This window comes from Zingiber officinale, chromosome 11A (assembly GCF_018446385.1).
Source record: "Zingiber officinale cultivar Zhangliang chromosome 11A, Zo_v1.1, whole genome shotgun sequence".
In the NCBI taxonomy this organism is placed as follows: Eukaryota; Viridiplantae; Streptophyta; class Magnoliopsida; order Zingiberales; family Zingiberaceae; genus Zingiber; species Zingiber officinale.
In genome coordinates, this window is record NC_056006.1 from 52372628 (window position 1) to 52385048 (window position 12421).

Consider the following 12421-nt stretch of genomic DNA (forward strand, 5'->3'; position numbering starts at 1 on the left):
TTATTCCATATGAAGCATACAACTTAAACATATAACATGCAAATTTGATCTAAGCATATACAAGGCACTATACAAGCATATACAAGGCATTATACTTCATGAATAAGCCTATTTGAGTTCAAAACTTTAACTCTAACCTATTTATCTCAACTTGGCCGAAACATATCAGTAGGGTTTCATATCATTTTATTCCATATGAAGCATAGAACTTAACCATATAACATGCAAACTTAATCTAAGTATATGCAAGGCATTGTACAAGCACATACAAGTCACCATACTTCATGAATGAGACTATTTGAGTTCAAAATTCTAACCCTAAATTATTTATCTAAATTTGGCCAAAATATATCAGTAGGGTTTCATGATTTTTCATTCCATATCAAGCATAAAAAATTAAGTTATCCACCTGTAAAAATTCATACATCATAAAAGAGTACAACTACTATGGTTTCTATGCAAAATTCTTGACCTAAGGCCTATAAGTCATGTTGGCCGAAACATATGTATAGAAATCTCCTTGTTTTTGTCACAACATAAAGAATGAGAACTTAACTATCAACACATAAAATTCACATATCATATAAGTATGAAATCAAGCATGTTCTCACAAGAAAAAGAACCTAGCCTTAACCCTCTTTTGTCTCTTGGCCGAAATATTCATAGTGAGGGTTTAGATTTCTTTTTTTTTTATAAAACATAACTTGAAACTTGTTGACCCTAAAAGATCATCCATCAAAACCCACAAGAAAATTTTATGGTTTTGAAAACTCTTGAAAAAAAAGACTTAACGATCGATTCGACAACAACTTGTACTGCAGTGAGGGGAATACTCACATCCTTCGCTAAATTCTCTAAGGAGGGAACCTTGCTTGTGAATCCTTCCTAGAGGAGAGCTTCCTTGCTCCTTGGTCTCGGCAAGAGGATGAGAGGGAGAGAGAGGTCACGGTGAGGGAGAGTAGGAGGAGAATGAGAGCAAATGACAACTCATCTTTAATTTCCTCCTTTTATTCATTATGAGAGGAGGAAGGAAAATATATTTTTCTTCCTCCTTTCTTTTACTCTCTTCATAATTAAGAGAAAAGTCTAGATACATCCCTTCTTGGTGAGTAAGAAAGGAATATTCTATAGCATCTCTTCATTAGAGAGGGAGAAGACAACTCTTACTTCTCCTTCTAAGAGAAGAGTCTTTTCTTCTTACATTTAATTATGGTTTACCTCTATTTCCTAACAATAATTTCTCTTGGTCTAGTGGTTATCTTATTCAGGCATCTAATGAGAGATCTAGAGTTCAAGTCCTAGACCTTATGTATTTTTATTTCTATTTTATTTGTTTAAGTGTTCGGCTAGGAGCAAAATTCAACTAAAGTATATATATTTTTCTTTATTCATGATAGAATATTCTAGAATTTTGCTAAGGAACCTATGGGTGTTACAAGAACATGAGCATGCTAGAGTTGAGTTTAAGCTTGCACCTAGTTCTAAACAACATGAAATCATTGTTGGATCGAGACGCGCTAGAGGGGGGGGTGAAGGGGTGAATAGCGCTCGTGGCTATTTCGTTCGATTCGTAAAACTATCGGAGTAAAATATGCAGCGGAAATGTAAATAAACACAAACAGAGAGACACAGTCGTTTACTTCGTTCGGAGCCTAGATCGACTCCTACTCGAAGGCCCGCGATCCTTGATCGCTTTCCGTGGGCAACAACTAAAATATCGTGAATAAGTACAAGGAAATTAGTACAACTGGAATTGAAATAATACCGACAACAAAATAATAACTGAAGCTTCGGGTCGTCGGTGACTGCAACAGCACTTCAAAGTTGTTTCTTGAGCAGCACACAGCAGAAGGAAAGCTTGTAAGTTGTTACTTTTCACTGCTGCTCGAAGGCCCCTTATAAAGGGCATCCAAGGAGCCTTGAGAGCCTCCGAAGGCGCCTCCATAGCTCCGAGTCCACCGTGCAGATGAGCGCTGACCATTCTGCACTTATCACCTTGAAGGCGCCTTAAACCTTACCCAAGGCGCCTTCTGCCTTCTTCAAGGCGCCTCCAATGATGCTTCGTAGCCAGCTCAACTTGTGCACCCGAGGCGCCTCCAAGCTCCATGGAGGCGCCTCGGACATTGTTCATCCGAGGCTTTAGGTTGCTCCTTTGCACCTGCAAGATACGTTAGTCCCAAACACTATCCTGCAGCACAAAGTTAGCACAATAAACATGATAAATAAAGTATAGACAGTCTCCGGACTGTCCGAGTCTGACTTCGGGTTTCCGTCCGGAAACCCTAGGTCGACCCGACGCCTACTGTTCCCTCTACGGGGAACGCGTCCTCACCTACTCCACTCAGGAGATTTACCTGTTGCCAGTCGATCCTCCAAATCGATTGGACTTTTGCTCAGCACTCGATGCTTCCGGACTTTCTGCTGGACATCCGCTTCCCGGCTAGTCCAGTCATTCACCTGGTTCGCGTCACCAGGACTTTCCACCTAGGGTTACCACCCCCTAGGACTTTTGCCTGAAGCCATCGACCTGCCAAGACTTCCCGCATAGGGTTACCACCCCCTATGACCTAGGGTTACCGCCCCCTAGGGTTTTCCCTTTGCCTAACCGCAGCTAGGACTTTCCTGAAATCCTCAAGTAGACTTGTTAGACTACAAAACATCTTAACTTTGAATTCTTTGTCGTTATCAAAACACGAGTTCGATCGTCGGATGCTTCCCGCACCAACAATCTCCCCCTTTTTGATTATGGCAACTCAAATTCAAAGTTAAGTAAACAAACGAATAGATAGACATTTTTAACACAAGCAAATCTGCTAAGTATAGATGAACAAGGTAACTAAAGTAAATTTGCCCTATATGCTCCCCCTTAACTTTGGCTCCCCCTTAGTTTTTAACTTGAATTTTATGTTTACATTTTTGCTACTCTCCCCCTTTGCCATAACTCAAAAAATGGGCAATAATAGGTGTTTTAATGAGTTGTACATGATTTTATTAAGGTTAGCAATGTTCAACAGAGTTTGAAAGTTAAGGTCAATTGGAATAATAGTTTTAAGGGTTTAGGACAAGATTATTCATTTAAGTTCAGTTGGTCCTTAAGTCCAAGCACAAGTCATGTTGATATCTTAGGTATCAGAGCCATAAAGAACAAAACATTCTTAACTAAAAAAATTGAGTATCCTTTACCAACTGTCTAACTTTTAGCTACATGCTGATTGTCTATAGGACAATAGCTTTCACTAGGTTAGTCAAGTTAAGTTATTTTGGTCCAGATAGACTTGACTAGAGCTGGAGAACTTAACTTGATTAATGTTTATTGCATATTTAACGCCCAAACTCATATTGATGCACAGATATAAGTATTCTTTAGTCCAGGCTATACCCTATGCATCTCACACCGTTCTATATTTTTCAAACACAATCAAGGTAAACCTAGGTGTTTGTGAGATGCTCTGGCTTAATTCTAGGGGAACATGATATCTAGGGGGAAAGCTTAGGCTAATTCCAAAATTTTGAACAATCTAACAAAAAGTGGGGTTTTGAAAACTGTTTTTCCTAGAATTTGAAAAACAATAATAGAAATAATGGTAAGATATCTACTCTACCCAACACATTCCTATTTGCCTTCTAAGTCCACTGAACTCAAGTTCAGGTAAGGGTTTTGTAAAGATGTCAGCTAGGTTTGATTTGGACTCAACATGGTTGAGTGCAATTTCACCTTTAGCTACATGATCCCTTACAAAGTGGTGTTTTACCTCTATATGTTTGGTCCTTGAATGGTGAATAGGATTTTTGGTCAGATTAATCGAGCTGATATTATCAATAAAGATTTTAGTGTTTTTATAGTCTAGTTGATAGTCTTTTAGTGTATGCATCATCCATAACAATTGAGATGCACATTCTCCTAGAGCTATGTATTCAGCTTCTGTAGTGGATAAAGCAACACAATGTTGCATTCTGCTTGACCAACTTACTAGGCACTGACCTAGAATTTGGCAGCTACCACTTGTACTTTTTCTATCTAACTTGCACCCAGCATAGTCTGAATCAGAATATCCATAAAGGTCAAAGGTGCAAGTTCTTGGATACCAAAGTCCTACATTTAGAGTTCCTTTAATATACCTAAGATTCTTTTAACATATGTTAGATGTGACTCTTTTGCACATGATTGGTATCTTGCACACATACCTACTGCAAACAGTATGTCAGGTCGACTTGCAGTTAGATAAAGTAAACTACCTATGGCACTTCTATAGTATTTTGGGTCTACAAGTTTTCCTCAGAGTCAATGTTTATGTTGGTTGCCATTGGAGTATTTATAATTTTTGAATTTTCCATGCTGAATTTTTTGATTAACTCCTTAGCATATTTAGTTTGATAAATGTAGATTCCATCTTTGGTTTGTTTTATTTGTAAGCCTAAGAAAAAGTTGAGTTCTCCGACCATGCTCATTTCAAATTCACTTTCCATTAATTTAACAAATTCCTTCAAAAATTTTGAATTAGTTGAACCAAAGATTATGTCGTCAACATAGATTTGGGCGATAAAGATATCTTTTTCTATAGTTTTTACGAACAAGGTCGGATCGATTTGTCCTTGGTTAAAGTCTTTGAAAATTAAGTAATTAGATAATCTTTCATACCATGCTCTTGGGGCTTGTTTTAGTCCATATAATGTCTTTTTTAATTTAAATACATGGTTAGGATAGTCTATGTCTTCAAACCCTGGAGGTTGGCTTACGTAGACCTCTTCCTTGATAAAACCATTTAAGAAGGCTGACTTGACGTCCATTTGATACAATTTGAACCCTTTATTTGCTGCATAGGCTAATAGCATCCTAATGGACTCGAGGCTAGCTACCGGAGCATAGGTTTCATCATAGTCTAAGCCTTCGACTTGACTAAATCCTTTGGCTACCAGCCTAGCTTTGTTTCTTATTATTTCACCATGATCATCCAACTTGTTCCTAAAAACCCATTTGGTGTCTATTATTGATTTATCTATGGGTTTAGGTACAAGGTCCCAGACTTGGTTTCTCTCAAATTGTTCTAATTCTTCTTGCATTGCAATGGTCCAGTCTAGGTCAGGAAGGGCTTCATCTATAGTTTTAGGTTCAATTTTGGAAATGAGGGCAATCTGACTAAGGTTTCTATGGGATGATCTAGTTCTGACTCCTAGGTTTGGGTCACCCAGAATTTGGTCAGGTGGGTGAGAAGTACTTACTCTAGTTGGTCTTGGTCGTGGTTCAGGTACTGGTTCTTCTACCTCATTAAGATTAGGTTGGATTTCGTCATCTTCTATAGCTCTTGGATTAATGTCAACATTGTCAATTATATTAGGTAATTTGTTTTCTTCATCAAATATTACATTAGTTGTTTCTTCAACTTTCAAGGTGTGTTGATTGTAAACTCTAAAGGCTCTACTGGTTGAGGAGTATCCTAAAAATATTCCTTGGTTGGACTTGGGTGTAAATTTTCCTAAGTAATCTTTAGTATTTAAAATGTGAACTTTACAACCAAATACTTTTAAATAGTTTAGGTTGGGAATTTTATGATAGTAGAGTTCATACGGTGTTTTATTGTGAGATTTGTTTATTAAAATTCTATTTTGAATATAATTTGCCGTATTTATTGCTTCAGCCCAAAATTGATGACTTAACTTATATTCGTTTAACATTGTCCTAGCGGCTTCTTGTAGTGTTCTATTTTTACGTTCTACTAGTCCATTTTGTTGGGGTGTTCTAGGACATGAAAATTCATGTTGGTATCCATTTATTTTACAAAATTGCGTGAACCTATGATTTTCAAATTCTCCCCCGTGATCACTCCTTATTCTTTTAATTTTAGTATCTTTTTCATTTTCAATTAATTTGCAAAAGTTACTAAATATTTCATATGTTTCATCTTTTGTTTTTAGGAATTTTACCCATGTGTACCTAGAGTAGTCATCAATTATTACTAAGCAATATTGATTCTTGTTTAGTGATTTGGCTCCATGTGAGTCAAATAGGTCAATGTGAAGGAGCTCGAGTATGGTGTTGGTTCTTTCTAGATTGGTTGATTTGTGGGTTGACTTGGTTTGTTTTCCTTTTTGACATGCATCACATATTGAGTTTTCAATGAACTTTAATTTGGGCAAACCTCTGACTAGACCATTGTGACTCATTTTTGAAATGAGTCTAGTGTGAGTGTGACCTAGCCTTCTGTGCCACAGTTGGGTTTCCTCTTGTTGTGTCAAGAGACACTTTATTGAGGACATTGATAAGTCAATCGTGTAGATGTTATTCTTCCTAAGTCCCTTAAGTCTAATTTCAGGGTTTTCTATGTTTTTAACTAAACATCCAGATCTGTCAAAATTGACTAGATATCCACTGTCACATAATTGACTTATAGTTAGTAAATTAAAGTTAAAATTTTCAACCAATAAGACATTTCGAATAATGAAATCGGAACTAAGTTCAATATTACCTTTTCCGATTACTTTAAGTTTACCGTCGTTGCCGAATGCAACCGATCCTAACTTTTTGTACTTCAGTTTAGTAAACTTCAACTTATCTCCAGTCATATGTCTAGAGCATCCGCTATCCAACATCCATTGATCTAACTCCTACACATGAAGGAGTTTGAGTTGGATTTAAAGATGGCTTATTTGAAGTAGACTCCTTAGTTTTCTATTTTACTCAATTATATTTGAAGTAATTCAGCAAATACTTAAACCTATTTTAAAGTTTTGAATTGATATAATTAAATTTTGACAAGAATAATAAAGTTAGTTAACTTTGGAATAATATTAAAGATAGTTTTTTTTTAAATAATTTTGAAATTTAAGTTTTTGAAAATAATTTTGAAATTGAAATTTTTTTTTTAAAATAATTTTGAAATTTAAGTTTAAAATAATTTTGAAATTTTAGTTTTTGAAAATAATTTTGAAATTTAAGTTTTTAAAATAATTTTTAAAATTGGAGTTTTTTTTTTAAAATAATTTTGAAATTTAAGTTTTTTTTTTAAATTATCAATTTGATTTTAATTACTTAGTCATCTCACCCGATCTAAATTTTCAATCAGTGAATCCTATAATTGATGTGAGATGAATTATGGTTGAATTTTTAGGGTAAGGTTTAACTTTGTGTTAGATTCAGGTTTAGTTTTGGGTTCAACAGGTAGGCATTCTTTAGATAGACTTCTGGGCTATGGTGAGTCACAAGGAGCTCATTAAGGTAACCATGCTTTCGAGGTCTTCCAAATAGTCCTACCCATTGAACTTAATACTAATCCTTTGTCTAACTAGTTAGGATCCATTTAAGGGTAGCTTCCGTCAGTTCCACTTGGCCAAATGCACCAGGTCGAAGCCATATCTTCCTAGACATGCGATGCCCAAGCTTCCCTAATGTACTATCATCCAAAAATTTTACCAGTACTGTGGTTCAAGTTAAACTTATCCTGTTTTAATCTGACCTTAATTACCCTGCCGGGTAATCTATTCTTGTTTTACCCATTCCGGGTAAATTAGGTTCAGTTACCCTGTCGGATAGTTCAGTTAGAGGTGCCAGCTAGTTTGGATCCTCCATCTATTTTCAATTTAATTTTGAATTTTTAATTTAATTTTGAATTTTGAATTTAGATTTTGTAATTTAATTTTGAATTTTTAATTTAAATTCGAATTTAGAATTTAGATTTTGTAATTTAAGTTTTGAATTTGTAATTTAATTTTGAATTTAGAATTTAGATTTTGTAATTTAAGTTTTGAATTTGTAATTTAATTTTGAATTTTTAATTTTGAATTTTGAATTTAGATTTTTAAGATCGTTTTCATATTAGTTTTCCCTGGATCACGGCCTCGCTACGGTCTGTCGAGGTAGTATATTTGATCCTTCGGAACCCAGTATTGGCCAAGTCCAACTTGATTGATCAATTTGGACTTGGGGACCCATGCTTGGACTGATTTGCTATTTTATTTTATTAATGATAAATAAGATCTATATTTCTTTTTACTTTTATATCCCAGTCCAGTTTTGTTGTAGACGGCTCTTTGTGTCCCAAGAATTAGATCCAAATTCTTGGAGCCCAGAGAGAACTTTTCTAAAGTAATTTTTAAATCTTTTAACTGATTTTTCAGATTTGAATTTTCTTTCTCAAGTTGTTGTACTTGAGTTGAATCTTCAATTTGAACTTGATCAGGTAAAGATTTTGAGTTAGTTACTTCTTTAAGAATGGTTACTTCTTTTAAAAGTGACTTAATTTTCAAATTTGACTTGGCTAATTTGCGAAGTAAATAATTGACTAAATTATTAAGTCTAGGAATACTTGCAGCGGAGTCTGGCCCTTCGGAAACGGATGCGGATCCGTGGCTTTGCTCGGAGTCGGCTTCTGACTCGCTCTCGGATTCGATGATCTGGTCCCGGGCCATCAATGCGAGTAAACTCGTTTGGTCGAGTTCGTCGTCTTCGTCCTCCGAAGAAGATTCGTCCCAGGTTGCCTTTAGGACTTTCTTTCTTCTTTGCTTCTTGGCTTCCTTTTGGTTGGGGTAGTTTGCCTTGATATGGCCCTTCTGGTTGCACCCGAAACATGTGACTTCGAATTTTACCTTTGATTGGGCCTCCTTAGATTGAACTACCTTCTTCAGATCTTTCTTGTTGAAACCCTTCTTCTTCTAGTAGAGTTTCTTTACAAGATTCACAAACTCGCTGGCCAGTTCATCTTCTGAATCTTCTGAATTGGGTTCGTCTTCTGATTCTGATTCAACTTTTCGCCGTCCTCTTGATTCCCGTGTTCGACTCGTTCCTGCAATCAAAGCAATACCTTTCTCGGATGGCTGTGCATTAGTTTGTTCATAGAGTTCAAATTCACTAAATAATTCGTCTAATTTTAAGGACGACAAATCCTTAGAGACTTTATAGGCATCCACCATTGATGCCCACAATGTACTCCTAGGAAATGAGTTAAGGGCATACCTTATTATATCTCTGTTTTCTACTTTCTGCCCGATTCCATGAAGCGAATTCAAGATATCTTGAATTCGAGCATGTAAAGAACTTGCCGTCTCGCCTTCCTGCATTTTTAAATTATATAGTTTATTAAGTAACAAATCACGCTTACTTACCTTAGTTTCAGAGGTTCCTTCGTGAAGTTCGATCAGTTTCTCCCATAGTTCCTTTGCGGAGGAGAATGGACCGACTCTGTTGAGCTCTTCTTTGGTAAGACCGCATTGGATGGTGCAGGTGGCTTTGGCGTCGGCTTCCACCTTTTTGATAAATGCTGGCTCCCAGTTTTCACAGGATGTAGGCTTACCGTCAGTACCAGTTGGTAGTTTCATTCCTGTTTTGACGATCATCCAGGTGTCGAACTGGATCTTCAGATATATCTCCATTCGCCCCTTCCAATATCCGAAGTCCTCTCCGGAAAATAGTGGGGGACGAACGGTGTTATATCCTTCTTGTTGGGCCATTTAGATCTACGAAAACAGAAACAACAAGATCTATTCCAAGACTAAGTCTTGGATTAGTAGTGCGGGAGGAAGGAAAAAAAAAATAATAGGCTCAAGTGGTATTGTCCAACTTTGAGCAGAAAATCGATTCGTGAAAAGAAATTAGAATATAGCTATGAGGCTAAATTCTAATCGACTCCGAACAAAACCACGAAAAGAAATTTGTCTCGAATAGGGGTTGCACTGATTCAAGACGACCCCGCTCTGATACCAATTGTTGGATCGAGACGCGCTAGAGGGGGGGTGAATAGCGCTCGTGGCTATTTCGTTCGATTCGTAAAACTATCGGAGTAAAATACGCAGCGGAAATGTAAATAAACACAAACACAGAGACACAGTCGTTTACTTCGTTCGGAGCCTAGATCAACTCCTACTCGAAGGCCCGCGATCCTTGATCGCTTTCCGTGGGCAACAACTAAAATATCGTGAATAAGTACAAGGAAATTAGTACAACTGGAATTGAAATAATACCAACAACAAAATAATAACTGAAGCTTCGGGTCGTCGGTGACTACAACAGCACTTCAGAGTCGTTTCTTAAGCAGCACACAGCAGAAGGAAAGCTTGTAAGTTGTTACTTTTCACTGCTGCTCGAAGACCCCTTATAAAGGGCATCCAAGGCGCCTTGAGAGCCTCCGAAGGCGCCTCCATAGCTCCGAGTCCACCGTGCAGATGAGCGCTGACCATTCTGCACTTATCACCTTGAAGGCGCCTTAAACCTTACCCAAGGCACCTTCCAAGGCGCCTTCTGCCTTCTTCAAGGCGCCTCCAATGATGCTTCGTAGCCAGCTCAGCTTATGCACCCGAGGCACCTCCAAGCTCTATGGAGGCGCCTCGGACACTGTTCATCCGAGGCTTTAGGTTGCTCCTTTGCACCTATAAGATACGTTAGTCCCAAACACTATCCTGCAGCACAAAGTTAGCACAATAAACATGATAAATAAAGTATAGACAGTCTCCGGACTGTCCGAGTCTGACTTCGGATTTCCATCCGGAAACCCTAGGTCGACCCGACGCCTACTGTTCCCTCTACGGGGAACGCGTCCTCACCTACTCCACTCAGGAGATTTATCTGTTGCCAGTCGATCCTCCAGATCGACTGGACTTTTGCTCAGCATTCGATGCTTCCGGACTTTCTGCTGGACATCCGCTTCCCGGCTAGTCCAGTCTTTCACCTGGTTCGCGACACCAGGACTTTCCACCTAGGGTTACCACCCCCTAGGACTTTCGCCTGAAGCCATCGACCTACCAAGACTTTCCGCATAGGGTTACCACCCCCTATGACCTAGGGTTACCGCCCCCTAGGGTTTTCCCTTTGCCTAACCGCAGCTAGGACTTTACTGAAATCCTCAAGTAGACTTGTTAGACTACAAAACATCTTAACTTTGAATTATTTGCTGTTATCAAAACACGAGTTCGATCGTCGGATGCTTCCCGCACCAACAATCATAAGTACATCAAGTTGTCTTCTTATCATATCATAAGGAAGAACATGAGCATGTTAGAGTTGAGTTTAAGCTTGCCTAGGCCTTCAAACCTATCTTGGCCGAAAGTTCAAACATGAAAACCTAGTTCTAAACAACATGAAATCATAAGTACATCAAGTTATCTTCTTATCATATCATAAGGAAGAACATGAGCATGTTAGAGTTGAGTTTAAGCTTGCCTAGGCCTTCAAACCTATCTTGACCGAAAGTTCAAACCTGAAAACCTAGTTCTAAACAACATGAAATCATAAGTACATCAAGTTATCTTCTCATCATATCATAAAGAAGAACATGAGCATGTTAGAGTTGAGTTTAAGCTTGCCTAGGCCTTCAAACCTATCTTGGCCGAAACCCTAAGATGAGTTTATCTAATTCCAAGCAAAATACAAGCATGAACTCTAAGGAAATATTCATATCATATCATAAGAAAAATCATAAGCATGTTAGTTTTGAGTTTAAACTTTCCTATACCTTTAAACTTGTGATGGTCGAAACCCTAAGGTGGGGTTTATCTAATTCCAAGCAACATACAAGTATGAAACACCAAGGAAATATGCATATCGTATCATAAGAAAATTCATAAGCTTTCCTATGCTTTAAAACTTCTCATAGCCGAATCCTACCAGGACATCCCTAAGGTTTTTTTTTCTAACCATTCAAGTTTATAGAAAAACCATAAACCACTTGTACCACAGGTGAGGAGATACTCACTTCCTTTTGCTTGGTCTTTTCTTAAGAGAAGGTACCCTTGTGGAGAAGAAGAAGAGAGCTCCTCCTTTTAGTTTTCCTTTTTGCCCTTCTTGCTTGTAAGAAGTAGATCTTGAGGACTTCTTCTTGTGGTTTAGTTTTCTTAGGGAGAAAACTTAGTTGGATTTTGGAATTTGGGAGAGGGGAGGCTCTAGGTTTTGGCAATGGTGAGGAAGGAGGAAGAAGAAAGGAATAAAAATGGTACTCTCCTTTCTTATTTATCCTTAATGATAAAATAAAGGAAAAATGTCCCTATACATCCCCCTTGATTTCTCAAATCCCTCTCCTTATTAACTCCCACGAAAATAGAATAAAGAAAGAAAAGAAAAGAAAAGAATACAAGGAAAAGGCAACTTGTCTTTTGCTTATTCTTTTCTTAATCAAGAGAAGAGGAGGTAAGCTGCATGGTTTTCTCTTGTTCCTTTACTTAACTATCTTCTCACTCTTAACTTGTAACACCCGTGGATTCCTAGCAAGTTCATATATTTTGCCATGGTTAGAAAGTAGGCCTTATGTGGGAATTTGCAAAAAAAAAATAATAATAATAAAATGGAACCAAAAAGAGATGACCAAGGTATGAACCTTGGACCTTTTACTAGATACATGTATGCAATAACCATTAGACCAAGAGAAAGAATTGTTATAAAACGAAGAGGCATAATAATTAAGAGTAAGGAAAGGTTCCCTTCATTTGGTGAGAAAAGTTG